The sequence below is a fragment of the Triturus cristatus genome, chromosome 2_2 (assembly GCF_964204655.1).
Source record: "Triturus cristatus chromosome 2_2, aTriCri1.1, whole genome shotgun sequence".
NCBI lineage: Eukaryota > Metazoa > Chordata > Amphibia > Caudata > Salamandridae > Triturus > Triturus cristatus.
Window position 1 is genome coordinate 1165923117 of NC_140582.1, and position 26223 is coordinate 1165949339.

The following is a 26223-nucleotide window of genomic DNA, read 5'->3' on the forward strand; positions in this document are numbered from 1 at the left end:
TTTCATAAATTCATCAATATCCTAATCCATTGCTAGGTGGGTATTTCTCATTCTAAATATTGTTACGCGGGCATATATAAGGTATAAGCAGGAGTACAAAGGGAACAGCGCATTGGGTCATACAGATAGCAGGAGAGAGTATTGACTGTTATCACAAACAGAACTACCAATATTTTTCAACCCTAAGCAGAAATCAAATCCAACACCATCTAGTCCAATTCTATGTAAAAAACATTTTCAATAGACTTTTCCAGTGTTCTTTTTATGAGGGCTAGAGTATCAATCATTATAGTCAAGGAAAGGGTAAAGTAATATTTGTCAACTGCTCAGATGAACTTTTTCCTCGCAGAATAAACATTATTCCTAATGCAAATATTAAAGCAGTCAGACATATTATTACAAAAACGATCCTGGATCCAGGGGACCAGGAGGACCACACAGGGCCATGAGAATTAGGACAAGAAGCCGCAAAGGGCTGCTCCTCCTCAAAAATGGGACGACTAAAGGGGTACATTTTTAACAAAAAAGAAGTCCTTAGGAAATTAAAGCCGCTGTACAACCAGCCAGGGGGGAGCCTTCTCCCTGTGTCCGTTTGAGCCGCACAGGCAGGCTCTTGTTGTTCCCACGGTGGAGTTGCACAACTCGCAACTCGGGAATCACGGCCCAGTTTCAAGGGAAAAGTTTCTTCTTTCAGGATAGGGCAATCACCTTCCGGGGCAAATGCCCTCAGCGATCCTGTCCAGTGTCTCAGGCAGTGCACAAGTTTTCTTCACTTCAATCTGACAGGCACCAAAGGCACAGCACCTGTACCCTGAACTCAAGTCCTTCCCTAACTCCTGTTCTGCTCTGCTGGCACATTGCTCTTTCATTGGGGCCACAGATTGTATCCAGTGTGCCCAGGTATCTCTTAATCAACAAACGAAGGTGCAGACTTTACAGCCAGCATTCAGGAGCGGGATGCTGAAGCAACCCTTATTTCAAAGGGGGTCACCTCAAGCAAAAACCTCCTTGCCGTTCTGGTCGGTCTGTGACTCAGCTGGGCATCAAAAACTTGATCCACGATTTCTCCTTTCTGATTTGTGACCCCGTCTTTCGCCCAAGACAGTGGCAGGGGTACACACTTCACATCCCAGTGCTTCCGGCCTTCTACCTTCACTGAGAACCTAGTTGCCAGCAATGCCTGTGCTGGTTACATTCACCTTGGATTCAAGCTGGACTGGTGCTGACTCCTCAGGCTGGATCTGATGTCCGGGCCCCTCTGGCAATGGTTGTAAGGCAGCAAATATCTATTGGTGGACAGAACAAAAGGTCTTTAGACAAGGCATACAAATAATCTATCAACAGAGAGGATATTCTCAGAATACTTCCTAGTCCTGGTGCGCCCCATATATTAGCAAGGCACCCAAGAACCACTTCTTCTATCTGAGAGTACAAGTAAAAATCCTGGACCTATTACACTATTTGAAACAGCTAAAAAAGTCTGTGTTCATTTACTAACTTCTGAGGAAAAGAGAAAAACAATACAGACATACTCCAAATCCTTACATTTGTGCATTCCTATATTATTCATCTGAAGACCCTCAAAATAAGGAAATGCAGTTCTACACTTTTACTCATAGACTTTGTATTACTTGTACAGGACTGCAGATACTTCTAAAATGATTTCTCTTATTAAAAGCACCTACATTGTACGCTTAGGACCATGCTCTCATGTTATAGGTGCAGTTAGGAACATCTAAAACTGCTAATTTAACAGGGATTCCTATTGCATAAAGAACTAAAAACTTCAACATAGTGGGTACATACATTTCTCCAGCAGAACATGTTGTGACAAACAAACTCCTTAAAACAATATGTTCCTCAAAAATGTTTGCTAAGGATCACATTAGCGTCTTTCCTGCATTCTACTTTTCACGATCCAAACTATGCAACATCAGCTCTAGTAAGGACTGTCAGTTTATTTACACAGACTAGCTAATAAAAGACTAGCAATGCCCTTGCAAAACTGTATGTAGCATGAGAATAACATAAACAATAATGGTGTTATCACCTGAGAATTTTAGAACATAAACTACCCACATCTAGTTCCCCTTAAAGATCAAATAAGGGAACAGCAATCTAGACTACTCATCCTTTCATAATTTCATCAGACAGGATGGGCAGTAACTTAGCATATTTATTTATTTATTTTATTAATGATACCAATCTGTAAAACAATATTAATGAATAGCCAATTAAATGTCTCATGGCTATTTCCTAGACAATTTAGACAGGCTAAAAAAAAAGGTGAGAAAAACAGAGAGAAAACATAAATTTGCCTACCCTTAATTTGTAGAGGAGCTAGCCTCCTTTTCCCATTTCGACAATAGGAAAACCTGAAACAGGTTTTACTTCTGTCGACACTATTAACTTCTATCTGTGGCAGCTGAGCACAAATACACTTGTAGGAGGTAAATAGCACATTGAGCTAGCTACAAAACATGAATACCCAACCACCAATTCCTTTAGCAAATGTACAAGTGTAACATGAGGGCACATGAATTCAAACTAAATCCCATTGCCTCCTTAACTCAGCCCTAAAAGCATTAGTGCTATATACATGGCAGAGCCATTCTCTTAATCAGAGTTCACCTATACCATTATATTTCCCTCTGTTCATATGAGTGCACAAAAACTTGCTTTTGCCAAAAAAAGTAAGCAAAACTTCTCTTTCTCACCCTGCCCTGCCTCCTCTTTCAAAAAGTTTCAAAGGTCGAAATGTCAAAGCAAACCTTGCTCTGAGCCCTGCTAGGCTTCTAAATGTAGAACTCGACCTTTAACCCTTTACCAGCTGTCCTATTTTGTGTGCAAGGTTTTCCATGCGGTTTTTCAATTCAAAGTGACTATGAAGAATCACAGCTGAAAGGCAGTCCTGTTAGTCCTGTTTTCCAGTAATTCAGAGGTAAGAGAATAACTTCTGCTGGGTTTTTATATTTATTTATATTTGTAAGCAGTGTGCGGAGTGCTTTTCTAGATGTCAGCTATTTGTGTTATACTTAAATGTGGACATTTACTGAAGCCTAAGAGCAGTTTGAAAGCTGCTCTGAGTGGCAGAACTGCTTTTAAAAGGTGAATGTTGCTCAATTTCGACTTTGGTGTTTGAGGCACTTAAAAATGAATATCCTACAATTTTTTGGCATATTAGTCATCCCAGAATGTCCTCTACATATCCCAGAGATGGGGGATCAGAAATGTATAAGGTACACCCTTATAAAAATGAGCTTTGTACGCCTGGGTGAAGTGACATTTTCCATATTAGTTGCCCCATTGCTGTAAAACGCTGCTTAAATTCAATTTTAATGCTAGGAATTCACAGTATTATTATTAGGCATTATAAAGAATAAAAAACGAATTTAATGCTCTTATCTTTAATAAAAAAAAAGTTTATATAATCAAAATTCCCCTTATTTTTTTTATAACTCCAACCCTTTTAATGGTTGCACATATGAAAAGCAAGCATCATTCCTTTCCTATCATATTTTAACACATTCATTTATAATGCTAAGCACAGAAGCCTTACTTGAAACATGAAAAAATCTGCGCCATTTTGTTAAAGGCCAATTTATTATTTAACATCAAAACCACGGATGTGCTTGTGTAAAAGGCATTGAGAATGGAAATCCCGGGGCGTGGCTTAGGCAAGATGGCCGACCGGACTTGATTCGAGTCGGCTCCCGCGCCACCCTGGTCTTACCCCGGTTGTAGAGCTGTCCCAGGGACCCCAGGCGGGTCTTCCTACCGCCGACTGCCGCGTCCAACTGCAGAGCACACGTCGCCATGGCCCGGACTGGCTCCCGGGCCCTCTGAAGCGCCCACAGCATGACGGCCGTGGCCGCGACTGGGTCCCGCAAGATGGCGGCCTCCAGGGCCTGGATCGCATCCTGTGACGTCCGTGGACGAGTCAGCGGAGATCGGCGCTCGGCGGGCGGCCCTGGTCCTCCCGGGGTGCCTCCATTGTAGTCCGAGGGCGGAGGAGAGAGCTGAGGGCTGTTCATCTGCCCGCCGGGGTTCTCCGTGGCATACGGAGCAGTGACGCGGCAGAGATCCTCGCCGCGGCGGCCCTCAATGCAGCGGCTGAGGTGGCGTCCCGTCGGATTGCTGGCGGTGGACGGTGAGGCGGGGTCCCCGATCGACACTGAGGCGGCGACGCAGGAGAGGCTGAGAGAGCGGGCTCCCTTCCGACCACGGCTTGAACTTCTGCCCGGCGGACTGGCTGGAGGAGGCGTCCCGGCCCATCGGGTGAGTGCTGCTCCTGCCCCTGCCGAGCTACGGAGGCAACATCTGAGGACACTCGGACCCCCTACGCTTTGTGCCTTCCCCCGGGAGGCTGGTGGAGTCCTCCAGCGGGGGGTGCGCACCTCCCGGTCGGGGGATTCCTGGGGGGCCCTGGATCGGCGGCGTGGACGGTGGTAGGGCCCTGTGAGCGCCGCGGGATGCCCGAGAGGGCCCCGGGGACCGTGCCGGTGTGGCCTGGATTTCGGCAAGGGGGCTTGGTGACGCCTGAAGCGCAACCATGGAGTGAACTGGAGGCAGGAGTTGTGCTGGGAGCCCGCCGGTGATCGCACCACTCCCACCTGGAACGTTCGGTGCGCCACCACGGGATAGTTGTGCGCCCGCCGGGGGCCGCCTGCTTTCGTTGGAGGGGTGCGGTGCCCGGCCAGGGGGGCCCTATGCCAGCCAAGAAGGGACCGGCCAAACGAAACGCACCGGTGACCGCCATTTTCGGCCCAGCGGAGAGGGGAGCTTCCGGGGTGGCGGCCGCCCCATCTGGGGCGATGGCCTTGACCAAGGAGGACCTCCTGGCCTCTCTGAAAGTCTTCAAGGCCGAACTGCGGGAGGAGATTGGCCGGGATGTACAGCGCTCCATCGACCAACTGCGCTCGGACATTCAAGACAAACTGTCAGGCCTACGGCAGGATGTAGACGCAGTGGGCACACGGGTGATGGACCTAGAGGCTCAACACCAGGACTTGGGTGGCAGGTCCTCGGACCACTCGAGACAGATCCAGGCCCTCCAGGAACAACTAACACAGACGCAGCTCAAGGCCGAGGACCTGGAGAACCGCGCCCGGCGCGATAACATCCGCGTGCGTCACCTGGAGGAGCGAGCGGAGGGCCCGGATCTCGAGGCGTTCTTGGAGGGCCTTTTCGCAGAGGTGGTGAAGCCACAAACTCTCAAAATCAAGCTTGACCGTGCGCACAGGATGGGCTTCCTGGCACCAGGTGATAGACGACGGCCGAGGGATATCTTGGCTAAATTCCACTCCTATAAAGTCAAGGAAGCAGTCCTGACAGCGGCCAGGTCGTCCCCGGAGGTCTCATTTCAGGGCTTCACGTGTTCATTGTTTCAGGACCTATCGCCGGCCACGCTGGTGAGACGACAATCCTTTAGGCCACTGACTACCAAGTTGAGAGCTGAGCACATCAGATATCGATGGACTTTCCCCTTTGGCCTCTCTTTCGAATACAAAAACAAGCAGCGGACAGTGGTGGACCTCGCGGCCAGCTGGGCCTTATTGGGACTTTCCCCTTCAGAAGGCGAGCAGGAGGGTGCTGGGGACATGGCGGCCGGCGGCCTTGGGGCAACAGCCGGGGAGTGGGCCACGGCGGGTCGCTCTCCTCCCTGATGATTCCGAGAGGGAGGCCGCTTTGCGGAGAACTTACCTACAGAGTTCAGTGTGCCAGCTGAGGACCCTGTTGGCTCCGTGTGATGGGTGTGCGGCGGGGGGTTGCTGCTGGTAATGGGACCCTTCCACGTCCCGCCAGTTTTTGGGTAGACTAGATTTGTGTCTGTAAACATTTCATTATCTAAGGGACTGTGTGGAGTGGATCTGTTGAAGGAATCTCGCTATCCTATCTCTCAAGGAGGAAGGAAAACAAATAACTTTCAGGGGAAAATTATTGATGAGCCGTCTGTACTTAGGCCACCAACATTGTGAATCTCAAATCTCAATCATCACTAAGCGTAACAAACAAACATCCAGTCTCACATTGCCTGACACCACATGCATCACTTCTTCTCATTCTCAACACACATGATGATGTCATATCACAATAAGTTCACATCACAACAAACAACAATCACTTGGCGTGCATACCAGCATTTACCTATTCTTCTGGTGTGCTCACCGTGATCGATTGGTAGTACATTGCAGAATGCAGATCCTCCATTTGTTCACAAAGCAGAGAATTGCCAGTGTAAATGTCACATGGGGCAATCCATCTAGGGTAGGAAATGATAGCTAGTCACAGCCCAGGGTTGAAGGCAGGCACAAATTTGTTTGTATTCACTGACTTAAACCCTGCCAGTAGAAACCACTGAGTTGCAGATTTAGGGGCTGATGCTCATGGTTTTGTTAGTGTTCTTGTTGGTTTTGTCTGCTGTGAGCCAACAGCACTGCCCTCAGCCCCTGAACTTGAAGGCTGCCCCACAAGCCTTGTGCCATCAGCAGCGGGCCTCTAATTCACTGTCATTCTTTTTGTAGCTCACTGCCTTGCTCAGCTATCCATATTTTTTATTTTTTAAGTGTCCCCGTCTGAAAAAGGGATCCAAGTGGACAGTAATGGTTTGTATTGTGGATCAAGAATTGTACCACAGATGTAATGTTGGGAGGACACAATGTCTCATTGCACCCTTGTATTAGCAGACAAGCGAAGGATTAAGCTCTCCACCAAGTCATACGCATCTGTAATTTCCTCCATACCTGTGTACATTGCAGACACCTCCTTTAGCTATTCCTGTAGCATGTGCAACAACGGAATAGCTTGGACGCCCATGGTATTGTCCTCTGCTGACTTCCCTTGTGAACACCTCAAAAGGAAGCAGCATCTCTGCCAGGCATTTGACTAGGCCCCATTGGTCCATCGCAATAATCATGCCTTTCACAGTTGCATCATCTCTTTGCATGACATATTCATTGATAGGTCTGTACTGCTCAAACAGGTGTTCAAGCTTGTAATACGTGGGCTCCCAGTGTGTTGGCACCTCCTGCATGAGTGTTTTTGTGGAAATGTACCTTTTTAGGGGTACACTGGTGCAGGGTCACCCTTTTGTCCACGGGTTCAAAGACCAACAAAATAAAGATCAACACTGGAGTTGGAATAAATAACACGTTTATTAATCACTCATGAGTGGGACCACATCGACACAGCACTCTCAAGTGCTGCATGAGGTAGTACACTAAAGTCACAGAACACAGGTCTTTTATACAGGTTTTCTGTAATGTAAGCATGTGAACAGAAATAGGAAGAACAAGTTTTAGGAATAGCTATCAGCAAATAAGGGCAAATGAATAACCATGTGTTCAGCAAAGTCGGAGGGAGGAGCAGGAATGCTTATGGCATCAGTAAATGGTTGACAGTTAACATCTATGACCAGGTGCACTGGCAGCTACAAACCCTCAGCACGTACATTGCTTTTAGCTGAGTCAGGAAGTCAACTAAAATAGATAACACAAGCAGAGTGAAAAGACGAGCAGCAGAGGACGGGAGAATTACGAAGGAAAACGAAATGGACACACCAGCCAAAATGCTAAGTAAAATATTACACATTTCCACACTTTAACAGGCATTCCATCATCACGCTGAAAGATCCTCAGCTGTTTCCGGGCTTTAAATGAATAGCTGAAATGAGTGCAGATTCTTCTGCAGGTAGACAGTAATTGCTTAATTGGCCTTATTTTTTTATAAAGTCCTGTACAATGATGTTGATGTACTGTGCCAAACACAGGACCCTGAAATAACCGCCTTCGGCCATGTCCTTAACGATATTACTGCCATTGACCGTGGCAACAAATCTAATCTTAAGCCCTCTCAGTCGTAGCCATTCAAAGACCTTGTTGTTAAAGTCTTCTAAAATGTTTGCAGCTGAAGGGGATTGCGAATATCGCTACTGTCGCATGCGTCCGAGCAGCATTTAAAATCTCAGCAGTGTCAACACCTGCGGATATTTTTTCTCTGGCCCCCCCACAAGAGATCCAGTGTGCAGTGATGCACATGTAATCCATTGGTTGGCAACTGGTCCACATGTCTGTTGTTAGGTGGATACCGTTGACAGCACTCTGCTGCAAAGCTTGTCCGAGCAATTCAAGCACATCGTGATGTAGTGCTGGCACAGCAACTCTGGCAAATTTGGAGCAGCTGGGAACCTTCCATTTCGGGCAGATGGTTGTCACAAAATCAAGAAAACCCACCCCTTCAACAAAAGAAAGAGGAAGGAGGTCCAGCACTAACATTTTTGCCAGCTTTGCTGTGTACAAATGTGCCGTTGGGTGGTTGCGTTCATACTGCCCCTCTGGCCTAAACATGGCAGGAATAGTAGCCTGAATTCTTTTCTTTCCTGGTGGCACTGATGCAGGTGGTGGTAGGCTCAATGTGCTTTTCAGTGGGGCAGTCACTGTCCTTTGTTGCCTTAGTGCCTCGACCTGAGTATTGTGCCTGTGTGATGTTGCTGATGTGGCTGATACTATCGACCTGCTAGGGAGAGTGCTGCTTTGTGTAATGAAGATGTCTTCACCTTCCACTTTGATCGGATTGGATTCCGTGCTCAGCCGTCTTTCATCCCCTTCACCAACAACACTTGCAGTTTTTTGGTCACCAAGCTGCGCCTCTCAACAAATTGTATGGTGCATTCTCAAATGGGTTGTTTGGCCCCCGTTATCATAGTTTGTACCAAGCTTACCCCAACTAACACTTGCTATAGAAAGGGAGCATATGGCAATGTTCGCCGCCTTCTGGCTAACCGAAAAGAAATCCCAAACTGGGGAGCTCAACTTTCTGACACTGGTGCCACTGCCAATGAATGATGAACTGGCAGTAGGTGGGCATTTTGACGTTTGAATCTCTGCAGTACCTACTTCCACTGAGGTGGTTGTGGATGTAAGTCGCTGCCGGGACTTTACAAATATGGCAGCTGGCGGTGGTTGGATCTGTGGTGCCACTGCCACATGCCACCTGTGAAGCTGGGCTGGGATAATGTCGGTCTCTACTGGGGATGTGCTAATATCCATGATGAACGGCTCGTCGTTATACTCCTCTTCTACATCTGCCTCCATAACTCTAAGGCTTTCTAGAACCTTCCTTTTCCCTAGCCTCATCGGGGTCGTCTCGTGGTGTGTTACACTCTCAGATGGACAAGTGGTGTCTAGATCATCAGAAGGGAGGCTTGAAGAAGAAGATGATGCACCACTAACCCTCCTTTTTCTAGTTGTAGATCTTGAAGACAGTGGATCTTCTGGAGCAGATTGTTCTACTTCCCCAGCATGAAGCTCAATCTCTTGAACTACTCCTACTATGGTAGGAACTTCTATTGGCGGTCGTGGCTGTTGTTTTTGTTGTTGCCCACTTATCTGAGGTTCCTGGGTACTACTTTGCGATTGATATAAGTCAATGTCAACATCACTGCTCGTCTACGTTGGCGTGATTAGACTGGCAGCCTCTGTGACAGACATGGACTTGGACCTAGATAGGGGTGGGTCAACCGATTTAGGGGTACTGCTCCCAGCTTGCTCCCCAGAGGCCGGTGGGCAGGCACAGTTTTTTGTTTTCCAAAAAACATCTGGGATAACATACCAGTGGTGGTGGTGCTAAGCGCCTTCTTCGTGTCATTGGCCACTTACTTGGTAGCAGTTTTAGTACCTTTCTTTCGGGCCATCTTGAAGCTGTTAGTTAGCAGTGGAACTTAGCTTCACAAGTTGAAGAGATGTGCGGATCACTTACACATCAAGCAGTGCACAGGCCTACTTTCTGGCAGTACTGTGGGTGATGATGTCTCATGTTTTCTTGTTGTGCAGCTAAAAGAAAAGAAGCAAGAAGGACATCAGTGAAACATGGCATTGCCATTGTTGCTGTTCAATTTGTAGTACAAACAAAAACAATATCATTTACTGTGGTCACTGGTTACTCCCTTAATTAACAATGCAGTGTATATCTATTCGTAAAACGGAAAACCACACCAACATATACTTTCATGGTGACTGACTGACCACTCCGGAAGAACAAGAGAGAGCAAGAACAACAACATACAGATGAACCAGTTTACTTTATTTGCGTCATGTAACGTCACTCACATGTGATGTGGACTAAGGGAGGGGCAGCTGACAAATTACACTGGAAGGAATAATCCCTAGACAATGAATGCTGTTGTGACCCTATAGCAGACATGGGGTTGATTGATGCCAGATGTAGTGGAAAATGGTATGAACAAACAAAAATGTTAAAAAATATAATTTGCCAATTAATTAAAAGAATGGAAAAATTAAAAATTAAACATAACGTAAGTATAGTTATCCTCAAAGATATAATAAAAAGTTATTAAAATGTTTTCTCATTGCTCAACCATCCATGCAGCCTATGACAAAAGGTCGAATTTGGTTGAACGCACAAAATGGCTATCAGCCAGTGCCACATCATCAACAACAACAACACTGAGCAGGAAGGCATTCATTGGGAACAAAGAGAAGACATGCAGGCCTACAGGGAAATCACACTGGCTGGATACACAAAATGGACGCCACCCACATGGTCACAACAAGAAGCAGGAGGCCTAGAAGAACAAAGATCACATGCGGGCCTATGGCCAAAGCACACTTACTGCCTACACAAAATGGCAGCCAGCCACATGGTCACAACAACCAGCAAGAAGGTATGGCCACAACAAAGAAGACATGCAGGTCTATGGTAAATGCCCACAGGCTGGATACACAAAATGGCCACCAGCCACATGGTCACACTAAAAGAAGCAGGAGGCCTAGAACAAAGGACGCCTATTGAAAAAGCAAACTGGCTGCCTACACAAAATGTCCGCCAGCCACATGGTCACAAGCACCAAGAAGCTGGAGTCCTAGAACAAAGAATGTATGCGTGCCTATGGCAAAAGCACATTGGCTACCTACACAAAATGGCCGCCAGCCACATGGTCACAACAAGAAGCTGGAGGCCCAGAACAAAGAACGCATGCAGGCCTATGGCAAAAGCACACTGGCTGCCTACACAAAATGTCCGCCAGCCACATGGTCACAGCAAGAAGCTGGAGGCCTGGAACAAAGAAAGCATGCAGACCTATGGCAAAAGCACACTGGCTGGATACACAAAATGGCCACCATCCACATGATCACAACAACAAAGTGTAGGCCTGGAACAAAGAATACATGCAGGCCTATGGCAAAAGCACAGTAGCTACCTACACAAAATGGCAACCTGCCACACGGTCTCTCACAAGTCACAACAACAAGAGGCAGAAGGCCTGTAAAATAAACCACATGCAGGCCTAGGGATAGTCCATTGACTATACAAAATGGCCCCTGGCCAGTGGCCACATGGCATCTGTAACAAAGGCAAATGGTGGTCTATGGCAAACACACACACTGGCTAGACAAAGGAGGCATGGGGAAACAGAAAACATCATTAATTCAGCAATGCCCAAAAACAAAAATAATTGGGCATTTTTTTTTTTTTACAACAACACACATCCTTCAAACTCAAAGGCATTACCCCCACATGGTCCTAAACACTGTTTGCATGACATAAAAACATAAAATACCACAAAACACATTTTGTATTTCAATACAAATCCATCTATGGCCTAAATACTGTAAATACCACAGAAACAGTTGTTACATGCACCCATGACTAGCACTAGGCCTACTGGCTGGAAAGCCAGTTGGCAGACTAGGCCACATAGTGAATTCAATCAATATTGTAAATGTATTAAAAAACATGGAGAAAATTTAGTAAACTGTGAAACATTTTTCCTTTACAAAAAAAGAAAACAAAATGCAAATAAATCGGAGATCACTAGGACCCTATCAAACAAACAACACCAGTTGTTCAACTTACTTGCGAAATCTCAAATATAAAAGTCCTTAAATCCAATGGAATATGCAGCAGACACAAAGAGTGATCCTTCCAGCTCCAAATCCAAGCGAAAAGTGACCAGGAGATTGACAGAGCACTGGGAGCAGCCTGCTGGACAGGAACAGGAAGTTGGAGACTCTGGGGCACTTCCTTCCAGTTTAACAAAATATAAAAAAACAAAAAAAGTCTCCTCACACAAAGAAACACTGCCAAATGTCAATTCGAGGAGGTTTTTAACGCCAAATCGTCAGTTTGGGAAGATTTTGATGCTTCTTGAAGAGAGAATCTTCCCCAGATTACAACCATGGTAGATCCTGGGCGTTTGGGATAGCATAAAGCAGAAAAATCGTCCGGGAGTCATTGGTATGCCCGAATGACGTGTTGGCGACTGCAAAATCTCACAGGAGCATGCGGCTGGCTAGCAAATCTTGTGGCGCCTGCAAACTGCCCTAAAAATCTCATGGGCGATAGCGAGCACCCGGCAAGTCGCTCCCGCGTGCGCGACAGACATTTCGATCGAGCGTACAAAAAAACTTGGTATCAAACTTCCCAACACATTAAACCCACACTGATGACAGTGTGGGATTTAATGTAAAATGCACGACAGAGGCCTGAAACTAATCAACAACCAGCGTCCTGACTGAGAGGCTGCCTAGGCTGCCACCCAGCAGACATGTTGCTGGACCCCTGGGTAGAGAGCCATCCGCTCTCGTGGGTCTGCAACAATGCACATCCTGGGGCGAGGTGCTATGCCTCCTCCCCCAGGATGGGCAGGGGAAGCTTCAAAGGCATGCTGCCTTTGTGAGCCTCTGCAGACCACTTGCTGTACTCAGCAACTGGTCCCCACCAGTTCTGACCCCCACTCCGGCGGGAAGACTGGCGGGAAAACCCAAGTGAGGAAAGGGGTTGTGCCAGCCTCTTCCAACCCCACCCCTCAGGTGGGGGAGGCGAGGTGAAGCACAACTCCGGGCTCTCGCCATCTTGAGGATGGGGAGCCCTACCCAATCAGGACAAGGCTCCTGCCCCCCTCCCACTGGAGAGTGGCAGAATAGGGGGTGTACTCACCCCAGGAAAGGGCCCCATCGGTCCCTGACCTTTCCCTACCTATAAACGCCCCTAAATTTAGTATTTAGAAGCACCCTGAACCTTCCTTCCTCAGATCCCGATTCCAAAACAAGAAGAAGAACAAGAAGAAAGAAGACCTGCAGTGCAGCTGCTAACAAGAGGACAACACCAACTGACTTGGCCCCAGCCCTACAGGCCTGTCGACCCTCGAACCTGCTCCTGCTAAATCCCGGCGTCTCCTCTGGTCGGCAACCTCGAAAACCCCGGAGGACCTGACTGCCTTGCTCATCCAAAGACTGGGACTCCCACGAGCAGTGGTTCTGCTCAGACAGCAACAACCTCTGGTGCCAGCCAGGAACCGCAAATCCAGCACACTCTGCACCCGCCGAGCCCGGCCTGTCCCTGAGTGAACAAAGACCACGAGGACGTCCCCCCGGCGACGTGACCAAGAATCCAGCACCCAAGGACCCTCCTCGACGCTCCTGACCACGCCTGCAGCCTCAACTCCAGGGACCCCCCCAACCTCAACCAGCAGAGGGTAAGATTTCCCGATGCCAAAAGACCCCCCTGCACCCGGCGCCCTGCGGCCCCCTGTGCCCAACTCCTGGGTGCCTACCTAACCTACAGCTTCCCAACTTACCTCTTGAAGTGGTTGTCACACCCAAAGAATCTCTGTCCCCGAGCTTGCATCCTCTGTTCATTTTGCAGCTTTTCCGTTGAGATACATTGAGCGCTCAAAAGCACCCTGCACCCAGCCGCACGGGTGCCCCTGGAAGTGCAACATCTATCCTATTCTACTTTCCCACTTGCCCTGTGTAAGTGACCAAGAGCCCAGCTCCCACAGCCATGTGGCCTGCCTGCTAGCAGCCACCAACCAAAAGCCCCCTGCCCGCCATAGGCTAACATTGGGCCTACCCTCTCTGCACCCGGCTGCCCCTGTGCCGCTGAGGGTGTAACAACTGTACCTACCTGACCCTGGGAGATCCCTGAGGCTAACCTCAGAACCTTAACTCTGCCAGTCGAGTACTTACCTGAAAGCCGATAACCTACATTTTCTCCATAGGGTAACATTGACTTGTTTCACTTGGAAATTCTTCTAAGTGTCGAGTTCTGAAACTTTGAAATATTCACTAAAAATCACCCGATCAACGAAAACGAAATTACTCACCTGTTACCAGGAGAGATCCCAATGCTGGATCTTGGTGCCCAGCACTGACCCTAAAAAGTAATTACAACTGCGATTTTCCGATAACCAAACTTTCCTCCATAGGATAACATTGCCTGGTTTTTGCCAGAAATTCTTCTGTCAATTTTTGAAACATACAAATATTCCTTAAAAATCGCCTGTGTAACAAAAACAATTTCTTTCAACTGTTTACAGGAGATGCACCAGGGCTGAATCCAGGATCCAGCCCTGAGTAAGAAAAACCTATGCAAAGTAATTGATATTGCATTTACTTAAATATTCCCATTGAGCTCAATGTTATAATTGTGTTGACCTTGTGTTGCCTATTGCAACAACTGTAACTATTGCATTTAAAAGCCTATTGCTTATTGAAAGTATTCAACTAGAGCATCTCATTCTGAGAAAGTAATTTGATACCTACTTGTGGTTCTAAAATAAAACAACAATATATTTTTATATACAAAACAATTGGCCTAGAGTTCAGTTCTTGAGTGTGTGAGACCATTTGCTGACTGAGTGCGTACAACAAATGCTTTAAACTGTCCTCTGAAACTGCCTTACTGCTCGACCAAGCTACCACTTTAGAGAGTAAGGTTATATCTAACTTTAACCTCTGCCAAACCTCTGGGGACTGTGGACTCTGTACACACTGAACCTTACTTTGGTGCAGTATTTACAGAGCCACTTTCTTACATTGGTGGATCAGCGGTGGGATACAAACTTGCATTTGTTGGACTACTTGGTTACCATCTGATCACACAACAGAATTCTTAAATTGCCTTTAGAATTCTGATTTTTCTAAATTGGACTTTCCAAAATACTAAAAGTCTTGTCAGGGCCTTGCTTAGGTCCCCTTAGAATTTTAGAGAAATAAAAGTCACTGTAGTCAGGGGTAGAGGGTTAGAACAGTCTGGTTAGAATGTCTCAAAAGAACCCAGCTACTAGTGAAGGTAATATCATGCAGGACCTGGTTGAGGAGCTCGACCTCACACCTTACTTACACTTGTCTTTCAAGGAATTGAGGTCCTTATACAAATGGGCCTGCATCCAACCAAACAAGGGCTCCAGGAGCTCCTGGCTGAGTATGCTCTGGACTACCCCTCTGAACATGGTGATGACCAGTTAGAGTAGGAAAGGGAGGAGGATGAGGGGGATAATGGCCCCCTCGAATTATCCCTAGAGAGGAAAGGGCCCCCATACCCTTAACTCCAAGAATCAACCTCTGGGGACCTAGAGACCACATAGGTGGACCAGGACCCAGAGAAAACACTGGGGAACTCCCCATTGAAGAGGACAGCTTTCTAGGAAAGCTGGCCAAAAGATTGGATCTAGAGTCCAGACTCCTGGCTCTAGAGAAAGAAAGAAAGGAGATGAGTTTAGCACCCATCAACGGTGGCAGCAAAACTAAAACTAAGGACAGGGAGGAACCTTCTGATCCTAAAATCCACAAAGGGATTGTCCCTAAATTTGAGGAGGGTGATGAAATCACAAAGTGGTTCACAGCCTTTGAGAGGGCTTGTGAAATGAGAAAGGTGAAGAAAACTCTCTGGGGGCACTCCTGTGAGAACTGTTCTCTGGTAACTGCAGAGACAGGCTTCTGACCCTCTCTGGGCCAGTACAGGGTCCTATGACCTCATGAAGAAGACACTGATTGAGGGATTTGAGCTCACCACTGAGGAGTATAGAATTAGATTCAGGGGGGCTCACAAAACCCAGACCCAGCCCTGGATTGATTTTGTAGACTACTCAGTAAAGACACTGGATGGTTGGTTAACTGAACACAATGTGCATGATTTTACTGGACTTGACAATTTGTTTATGAAGGAACATATACTAAGTAATTGCACAAATGAAAAGTTACATCAGCATTTGGTAGACCTAGGTCTAATTTCTCCCCAAGAATTGGGAAAGAAGGCAGACCACTGGGTCAAGACTAGGGTGACAAGGACAACCACTGGGGGTGACTAGAAGTAGGTGGTTACAAAACCTCCCCAGGGAAAAGGTGGTGAGAATCCCCAAGATAAAAAGTCTGAGTCTTCTAAAGGGCCCCAAAAACCTGTAGAGGGGGGTGGGTCCCAAACTACCCCCTATGTGCCTCAGCCCTATAGGGGGAAGAACTGTGATCCTTTAAAGGCCTGGTGTAACAACTGTAAGAAGTTGGGACAACTAACTGTAGATAAATCTTGCCCCCACAACAAGGCCCCTAAGGCAGCCAGTACAGCTACACCTGGGGTAGCAAGTCTACAGATGGGATCAACAGTGTGCCCAGAGCAAATCAGGATGCACACTGAAGCAGTTCTAGTTTCAGAAGGAGAAGTTGAGTTTGCCACTGTAGTTGTGTGGCCACCCAACTTAAAGTACTTACAATACCCCTGGGTTAATGGAACTAGGATAGAAGCTCTGAGGGATACAGGTGCCAGTGTCACTATGGTGAGAGGCACACTGGTTTCCCCTGAGCAAAACTTGATTGGGAAAACTTACCCAGTCACCAATGCTGACAGTGTTACCACTAATCATCCAACGGCCATGGTGACATTAGGCTGGGGGTGGGGTTACTGGCCTGAAACAGGTAGTGATCTCTTAAAAGTTACCAGCTGCATGTCTGCTTGGCAATGACCTGGAAACCTCAGCCTGGGCTTAGGTTGAGTCGAAGACCAATGCAGCCATGCTGGGTATCCCTGAATTGGTGTGTGTGCAAACAAGAGCACAGAGCAAGAGGAAGGATGAAAAAGTAGGATTGGAGCCTGAAAGTATGGCCCAACCCACCAAGAGAAATTGTAAGAAGACTGGGGGACCAGCTTCTGTACAGCAAACCACTCAGGACCCCTCTCCTCAGGGAGATGACTTGGACCCCCCAGAGGGAACCGAGCCTATGGAGCTTGACCCTTACCAGGTTGAACTCCTGGGTCCAGGGGGACCCAATAGGGAAGAGCTGTGCCAGGGTCAGCAAGACTGTCCCACTCTTGAAAGCCTGAGGCAGCAAGCTGTTTCAGAAGCAAAGGGAGATGTCAGTGGTACCCACAGAGTCTATTGGGAAGAGGGATTACTGTACACTGGGGCAAGAAACCCCACTCCTGGAGCCACCAGGAGGGTGGTAGTGCCGCAGAAGTACAGGGAGTTCCTCCTAACTTTGGCTCATGACATCCCCCTAGCTGGACATCTCGGGCAAACCAAAACTTGGGAAAGGCTAGTTAGTCACTTTCACTGGCCCCAGATGCACCAAAAGGTGAAGGAGTTTGTAAGCTCCTGTGTTACATGTCAGGCCAGTGGCAAGACAGGTGGCCACCCAAAGGCCCCCCTGATACCACTGCCTGTGGTTTGGGTTCCCTTCGAAAGGGTCGGTGTGGACATTGTGGGTCCACTTGAACCTCCCACAGCCTCTGGGAACAAGTTCATTCTAGTAGTAGTGGATCATGCTACTAGGTACCCTGAAGCAATTCCACTTAGGACTACTACAGCTTTTGCAGTAGCCACGGCCTTCCTGGGTGTCTTCACCAGGGTAGGGTTTCCTAAGGAGGTGGTTTCAGACAGAGGTTCCAACTTCATGTCTGCTTACCTAAAACACATGTGGAAGGAGTGTGGAGTGCAGTACATGTTTACTACACCATACCATCCACAAACCAGTGGCCTTGTTGAGAGGTTCAACAAGACATTGAAAGGCATGATCATGGGTCTCCCTGAAAAACTCAAGAGGAGATGGGATGTCCTGTTGCCATGCCTGCTTTTAGCTTACAGAGAAGTGCCACAGAAGGGAGTAGGGTATTCCCCCTATGAACTACTGTTTTGTCATCCTGTGAGGGGACTACTCTGTCTTGTGAAAGTGGGTTGGGAGAGGCCTCTCCAAGAACCCAAGCAAGACATTGTGGACTATGTGCTTGGCCTAAGGTCCAGAATGGCTGAGAACAAGGAAAAGGCATCCAAGAATCTTGAGGCCAGCCAGGTGCTTCAGAAGCACTGGTATGACCAAAAAGCTGCACTGGTTGAATTTCAACCTGGGCAACAGGTGTGGGTTTTGGAGCCAGTGGCACCAAGGGCACTCCAAGATAGATGGAGTGGCCCTTACCCTATCCTAGAAAAAAAGAGTGAGGTCACTTACTTAGTTGACCTGGGCACAAGCAGGACACCCTAAAGGGTTATCCATGTGAACCACCTTAAGCTCTACAATGACAGGGCTGACATCACCATGCTGATGGTGACTGATGAGGAACAGGAAGAAGAGAGTGAACCTCTCCCTGATCTCCTCTCCTACAGCCCAAAAGATGGGTCAGTGGATGGTGTGGTCTTTTCAGACACCCTCTCTGCCCAACAGCAGACTGACTGCAAGCAAGTCTTGCAACAGTATGCTAGCCTCTTTTCCCTGACCCCTAGTCTGACAAACTGGTGTACCCATGATGTGGATACTGGTGACAGTGCACCTGTCAAGAACACGATCTATCGACAGTCAGACCAAGTCAAGGAAAGCATCAAAGCTGAAGTCAGCAAGATGCTGGAGTCTGAGAGCCCCTGGGCTAGCCCAGTGGTTCTGGTCCCCAATCCTCATCCACAGGGTGGAAAGAGAGAGATGAGGTTCTGTGTGGACTATAGAGGGCTCAACTCTGTCACAAAGACAGATGCTCACCCTATTCCAAGAGCAGATGAACTGATAGATAAATTGGGGGCAGCCAAATTCATCAGTACCTTTGACTTAACTGCAGGGTACTGGCAGATTGGCATGGCCCCAGGAGCAAAAGAGAAAACAGCATTCTCCACACCTGATGGGCACTATCCGTTCACTGTGATGCCCTTTGGGTTAAAGAATGCCCCTGCCACCTTCCAGAGGTTGGTGAACCAAGTCCTGGCTGGGTTTGAGTCCTTTAGTGCAGCTTATCTTGGTGATATTGCTGTCTTTAGCTCCACCTGGCAGGATCACCTGATCAGCCTTGGAAAGGTTTTAAAAGCCCTGCAAACTGCAGGCCTAACTATCAAGGCATCCAAATGTCAGATAGGGCAGGGCACTGTGGTGTACTTGGGCCACCTTGTTGGTGGAGGCCAGGTACAGCCCTTACAGCCCAAGATCCACGCCATCCTGGACTGGGTAGCTCCAACAACCAAGACCCAAGTCAGGGCATTCCTTGGCTTGACTGGGTACTACAGGTGGTTTGTGAAGGGATATGGGTCCATTGTGACTCCCCTCACATAACTCACCTCCAAGAAAATGCCCAAGAAGGTTAACTGGACAGTTAGTTGCCAAAAGGCTTTTGACACCCTGAAAGAAGCAATGTACTCAGCACCAATTCTAAAAGCTCCAGATTATGCCAAGCAGTTCATAGTGCAGACTGATGCCTCTGAGCAAGGGATAGGAGCAGTCCTATCCCAGACCAATGATGAAGGCCAAGACCTGCCTGTTGCTTTTATAAGCAGAAGGCTTCTCCCCAGAGAGCAGCGTTGAAGTGCCATTGAGAGGGAGGCCTTTGCTGTGGTTTGGTCCCTGAAGAAGTTGAGGCCATACTTGTTTGCTACTCACTTCCTGGTACAAACTGACCACATACCTCTCAGGTGGCTAATGCAAATGAAAGGAGAGAATCCAAAACTACTAAGATGGTCCATCTCCCTACAGGGAATGTACTTTGAAGTGGAACAGAGATCCGGGACTGCCCATGCCAATGCAGATGGACTTTCCAGGTTCTTCCACTTAGACAATGAAGACTCTGTAGGGCAAGGTTAGTCTCATCAGCTTTCGTATGGGGGGGGAGGGGGTTGTGTGAGAAAGTGCCATCTTTCTCGCATGGTATGACCCCACTTATTGCTGAATTGCTGATGTACGTTGACTGAGTGTGCCCTGGGCTCCTTCCAATCAGGTGCCCAGGGCCTGTGTTCCTTCCCTAAAACTGTATTTAAACCGAAACCCAATTGGCATCTCTGGCCACATGTCAGCCCCTGGTAAATGGTACCCTAGGTACCCAGGGCACTGTGACCAGAGAAGGCCCCTAAGGGCCGTAGCACTTATTGTGCCACCCTTAGAGGCCATGTACCATGACACACACACACTGCCTTTGCAGGCTGAGTGTTTGGGTGCAGAACAAAACAAAGAGACGACATGGCACACATCCCTGTGTGCCATGCCCACAAACCACTGCCCTGGTATATATCAGTCACCACTCTAGCTGGGTGCCCTATGCCAGTGGTGAGGGTACAGGTGCATGAGCCCTGTACCCCTAAAGTGCCCAGGTCCATTCCTGGGCCCTGTAAGTGCAGTGTTGCCATTAAGGTATATGGTGCTGGGAGGGCCACATTACGAACTCCACAGCACTATGATGGCTGCACTGAAGACTAGGGAAGTTTGGTATCAAACTTCCCAGCATATTAAACCCACACTGATGCCAGTGTGGGATTTAATGTAAAATGCACAACAGAGGGCATCTTAGAGATGCCCCCTGAAACTAACCAACAACCAGGGTCCTGACTGAGATGCTGCCTAGGCTGCCACCCAGCAGACATGTTGCTGGACCCCTGGGTAGAGAGCCATCCGCTCTCGAGGGCCTGCAACAATGCACATCCTGGGGCGAGGTGCTAGGCCTCCTCCCCCAGGATGGGCAGGGGAAGCTTCAAAGGCATGCCGCCTTTGTGAGCCTCTCCAGACCACTTGCTGTACTCAGCAACTGGTCCCCACTGGTTCTGACCCCACTCTGGCGGGAAAACCCAAGTGAGGAAAGGGGGTATGCCAGCCTCTGCCAACCCCACCCCTCAGGTGGAGGAGGCGAGGTGAAGCACAACTCTGGGCTCTCGCCATCTTGAGGATGGGGAGCCCTACCCAAACAGGACTAGGCTCCTGCCCCCCTCCCACTAGAGAGTGGCAGGATAGGGGGTGTACTCCCCCCAGGAAAGGGCCCCATTTGTCCCTGACCTATCCCTACCTGTAAACGCCCCTAAATTTAGTATTTAGGGGCACCCTGAACCTTCCTTCCTCAGATCCCGATTCCGAAACAAGAAGAAGAACAAGAAGAAAGAAGACCTGCCGTGCAGCTGCTAACAAGAGGACGACACCAACTGACTTGGCTCCAGCCCTACAGGCCTGTCGACCCTCGAACCTGCTCCTGCCAAATCCCGGCATCTCCTGTGGTCAGCAACCTCGAAAACCCCAGAGGACCTGACTGCCTTGCTCATCGAAAGACTGCGACTCCCACGAGCAATGGTTCTGCTCAGACCGCAACAACCCCTGGTGCCAGCCAGGAACCGCAAATCTAGCACACTCTGCACCCGCCGAGCCCGGCCTGTGCCTGAGTGAACAAAGACCACGAGGACGTCCCCCCAAGAATCCAGCACCCAAGGACCCTCCTCGACGCTCCTGAAGACGCCTGCAGCCTCAACTCCAGGGACCCCCCAACCTCGACCAGCAGAGGGTAAGATTTCCCGACGCCAAAAGACACCCCTGCACCCGGCGGCCTGCGGTCCCCTGTGCCCAACTCCTGGGTGCCTACCTAACCTACAGCTTCCCAACTTACCTCTCAAAGTGGTGGTCGCACCCGAAGAATCTCCATCCCCGAGCTTGCAGCCTTTGTTCATCTTGCAGCTTTTCCATTGAAATACATTGAGCGCCCGACGGCTCAAAAGCACGCTGCACCCAGCCGCCCGAGTGCCCCTGGAAGTGCAGCATCTATCCTATTCTACTTCCCCACTTGCCCTGTGTAAGTGACCAGGAGCCCAGCTCCCACAGCCGCGTGGCCTGCCTGCTAGCAGCCACCAACCAAAGGCCCCCTGCCCGCCATAGGCTAACATTGGGCCTACTCTCTCTGCACCCGGCTGCCCCTGTGCCACTGAGGGTGTAACAACTGTACCTACCTGACCCTGGGAGACCCCTGAGTCTAACCCCAGAACCTTAACTCTGCCAGTCGAGTACTTACCTGAAAGCCGATAACCTACATTTTCTCCATAGGGTAACATTGACTGGTTTCACTTGGAAATTCTTCTAAGTGTTGAGTTTTGAAACTTTGAAATATTCACTAAAAATCACCCGTTCAACGAAAACGAAATTACTCACCTGTTACCAGGAGAGATCCCAGTGCTGGATCTTGGTGCCCAACACTGACCCAGAAAAGTAATTACAACTGCGATTTTCCGATAACCAAACTTTCCTCCATAGGGTAACATTGCCTGGTTTTTGCCAGAAATCCTTATAAGTGTCGATTTATGGAACATACAAATATTCCTTGAAACTCGCCTGAGTAACAAAAATGATTTCTTTCAACTGTTTACAGGAGACTCACCAGGGCTGAATCGAGGATCCAGCCCTGAGTAAGAAAAATCTATGCAAATTAATTGATATTGCATTTACTTAAAGATTCCCATTGAGCTCAATGTTATAATTGTGTTTAACTTGTGTTGCCTTTTGCAACAACTGTAACTATTGCATTTAAAAGCCTATTGCTTATTGAAAGTATTCAACTAGAGCATCTCATTCTGAGAAAGTATTTTGATACCTACTTGTGGTTCTAAAATATAACAAAGATATATTTTTATATACAAAACAATTGGCCTAGAGTTCAGTTCTTGAGTGTGTGAGACGATTTGCTGACTGAGTGTGTACAACACATGCTTTAAACTGTCCTCTGATACTGCCTTACTGCTCGACCAAGCTACCACTTTAGAGAGTAAGGCTATATCTAACTTTAACCTCTGCCAAACCTCTGGGGACTGTGGACTCTGTACACACTGAACCATACTTTGGTGCAGTATATACAGAGCCACTTTCTTACAGACAGGGAAGATATTAGGGAGAATAAGTCACAGATAGTGCTGCGGTGACTCAGAGTATTCTGGAAGTCGATAATAGATGGCTGGAGCAGCTTAAGCAGCTTAAACTTTCACAGACATTTATGGACACAGCTAAAATGGCCTGCAAAGTATCTAGATACAGAGTATACAAACTGGGGAATAAGATGGGCAAGATGCTCTACTGGCTGTCTCACAGAGACCCAGCAGTGAATATCGTCTTGGCCATCCGAAATGCAGATGGCCAGGAAGTTACAGACTCTCTGGGAATTGCAGAAGTATTTTCTGATTATTATTATAAATTATATCGTAGATGACTAGGTCCACTTTTAGATACAATGCATCTCATTGTGAATGACCTTATTGTTGAAACACTCACAGAAAAAGAATGTAGAGAGTTGGATCAGCCACTACAATATGAAGAGTTTCAAAGGGCTATATCGGAGATTTCCTCAGCCAAGACGCCTGGCGCAAATGGCCAGCGAGTTTAGTTTTTTTTTATTCTCCTCCCTGCTTTTCCCACATCTGTTAAAAGAAGGAGGCAAACTGTACCACTTTCTTACAGAGTACCCTATGTGGAGCTATAAGTGTCACCATTCTCAAACCCAGTAAACAGCTTGGGGAATGTGGGTCATTCTGACCCATTTCACTCCTTTCTGTCGAAACCAAGCTGTTAACCAAATTTCTGGCTACTAGATTGGTCAGGGTAATCTGGAAGTGAGTGCACATGGATCAAAAAGGCTTTATGTGTGAGCCACGATACCTCTTCTACATGGTCTGGCTGCAATGTTGCAGACGCCTTTGACATGGTAAATTGACCTTTTCTTCTTGAATGGGTCCAAGAAATTAATCTTGCGCTAGGTTCGGGAGACATGTACAGGTTCTCTGCGAGGCACAGGTAAGAATCAATGGATCATTGTCTTTGTAATTTCCCATAGAGTGAAGAACCCGTCAGGAGTGTCCCCTATCACCGGTCTTTTTTACCCTAGCCATTGAACCTCCTTCGAATGGATCAGGAAGGACGAGCAGATTGATGATTTCCACTGGCCAAGAAGTAGGGAAGATAAAGTGTCCTTTTTGGTGGATGACATCCTCCTCTTTTTGCAGAACCTCTGGCCTCTTTACAGTTCTTTGTGGGTGAGATGCCCTTAAACACATGAAGTGGTGAACTAAGCTGATATAACTAGACTCCACTGTGGGCTGGTAATAAGATAAAGCATGGCACACAGCTGACTGAGTTCAGGACTTTGGATTTCAAAGGGATATCGTCTCTGGGGAATGTCTGTGAGCAAAACTACAGTAGGTTATTTGAGAGCAGCTCAGAGCATAGTTCGAGCTGCCCAAGTCACAAGTTTATAGCTATCTGCAGCTGACACATGCATTATATGAAGGCTGAGAGAGGTCTCAAGTGTAATCCATTAGAGGTAAAGCTAGTGATGGAACCCTTAGGTCGACAGGGAATATCGCAACTTTACAGGACCTTTTTACTTGATACCCTTGACCTGCCAGTAGGAACAAAAGCTGTGTGGGAGAATTAAGAGAAGATGAAGAGTAGGAGGCTAAAATAGCATCCAGAGTGCATGTGATTCCTCAAATTTGAGATTGAGTTAGTGTAATTATTTTGAAAGGACCAGGACCTATTTCAGCCCTGAAAAGATCTAGATTTTTATTTCAGATGTGTGTCTGATGTAAAGGGGCTAGGCGAACTTTCTATCACGTTATCTTGGAATGCCCCTCTATCCAGAGATATTGGTAGAAGATATATGCTTCTCTGGCAGACTGCATAGACACATTTCTTAGCCCTGTTCCTAAGGTGGCGATTTTGGGGATTAAGAATAGCTGTGTGAACATGAGGGCAAAGAGAACATTGGCTGGTGTGGGCTTCCTGGTTGAAGAAAGAGCCATATCGCACTGTTGGTGAAGCGAGTGCCCTCCACCCCACAGTGAGAGATTGGTGTGGAGGTATGGACTACTGTGCAGCCAAGGAATGGGTGAAATATAAATGTAGGGGCTGCAAGGTCAAATATCAGAAAATAGATGGCCTAGATTGGTGCAAACAGGGGGAGAAAGTTGTGTAGCAGAGAAGTGGTCGCCCCAAAAAATGAGAAAAGTTATGGGGCGGCTGGAGTGCCTACCGCGCAATAGTGGCTATTAGTGGTAAGTGTGATGGAGCTGGTACAATGAGGATATATGGTGGGACGGGGGACGGGCATTTAGATATGCATTTGTTTATGGAACCCCAGTTAACTATGTGTCACTAAGCTATATTGATGTATGCTATTTTAGTGTGCCTCACTCTGAAACCCATCGACTGCACCGTGTTTTTGCTGCTGTGTTCAAAAAGATGTTTTTTTTAAAAAAACATAGCCATGAGTCTTTTTATAGATGTAACAACATTATAGTCAGTTAAATCAAACATAAGAGGTGCTAGTACAGCGCACATCCTGAACTCAAGTATTTAAAAGTGCTCACATATGTGATAATAAAGAAAAGGTGGCTCTATGAAATAAAATTGTTTGCCTAGGATCATACAGTTGAACAAGCAAGGAATTCGGTATTAATTCCAGGTTACCTGGATTCACGTTTTGAAATTCAGACACCAGATGTATATCTCTGTCTCTCTGTCCTGTTTCACATCAAAGATCACTGCTTTGTCTTTTATTCTTGGTGCTGGATGCTGTGGCGTAGCTAGAGCATGTGGCGCCCGGGGCTGTCCCTCAGATTGCCGCCCCCCCCCCCCCCCTCCCCGAGGCATGCACTTCAAAGAGGTCCGAGAGACACGTAGTATCGCCGCTAATAGTTACCTTGATCATGCAACTTACATGCACATACATGACACGGTCCAAGGCTACACAGTTGAATACAGCGTGACTGGCAGTACAAAAGAGAACACACAGACTGCATGATCTATCTGGGGACTCAGAAAAACCGCATGTGACATCCATCAGAGAGCTGCGTGAACAATTACCTGGTAATCCCCTCAACACAATGCAAACATGCACACACATGACACTGTTCATGTAACCTTCATCTACAGCTGACATTAAATGACCATACATCTCTTCTTAGTCTTATAAGGACCAGTAAAACTCACTCTTTTCCAAATCTCTTTCTAAATATTATCACTTCCCATGTAATGTTCCTTTGATGGGAAGAGGAGGTTTCTGAGGTGGGAGTATAAGGCAAGTGATACTACTCAGGCTCCATCTGTTCGAGCCTTCATGGAGGATCCCTCTTCATTACTACCTCCACCTGACCCCGGACTCTGCAACGCACTCCCTTACAGGCTCCCTCTGTGCGAGCCTTCAGGGAGAATCCCTCTTCATTACTAC

General features: G+C 47.6%; 1 long non-coding RNA gene across 2 annotated transcripts in view; it reads right to left on the reverse strand.

The window, feature by feature from the left end:
* Positions 1–278: 278 nt before the first annotated feature.
* Positions 279–26223, reverse strand: part of LOC146863299 (uncharacterized) — a 46960-nt gene continuing 21015 nt past the window's right edge. The window contains exons 2-3 of one of the 2 annotated variants that reach the window (XR_014978592.1): positions 9757–9830; positions 279–1286 (exon numbers count right to left, since the gene is read on the reverse strand). This is a non-coding gene — a long non-coding RNA (uncharacterized LOC146863299). Of the gene's footprint in view, positions 1287–9656; positions 9831–26223 lie in introns of both variants that reach the window. The other variant, XR_014978591.1, reaches the window with a different exon arrangement.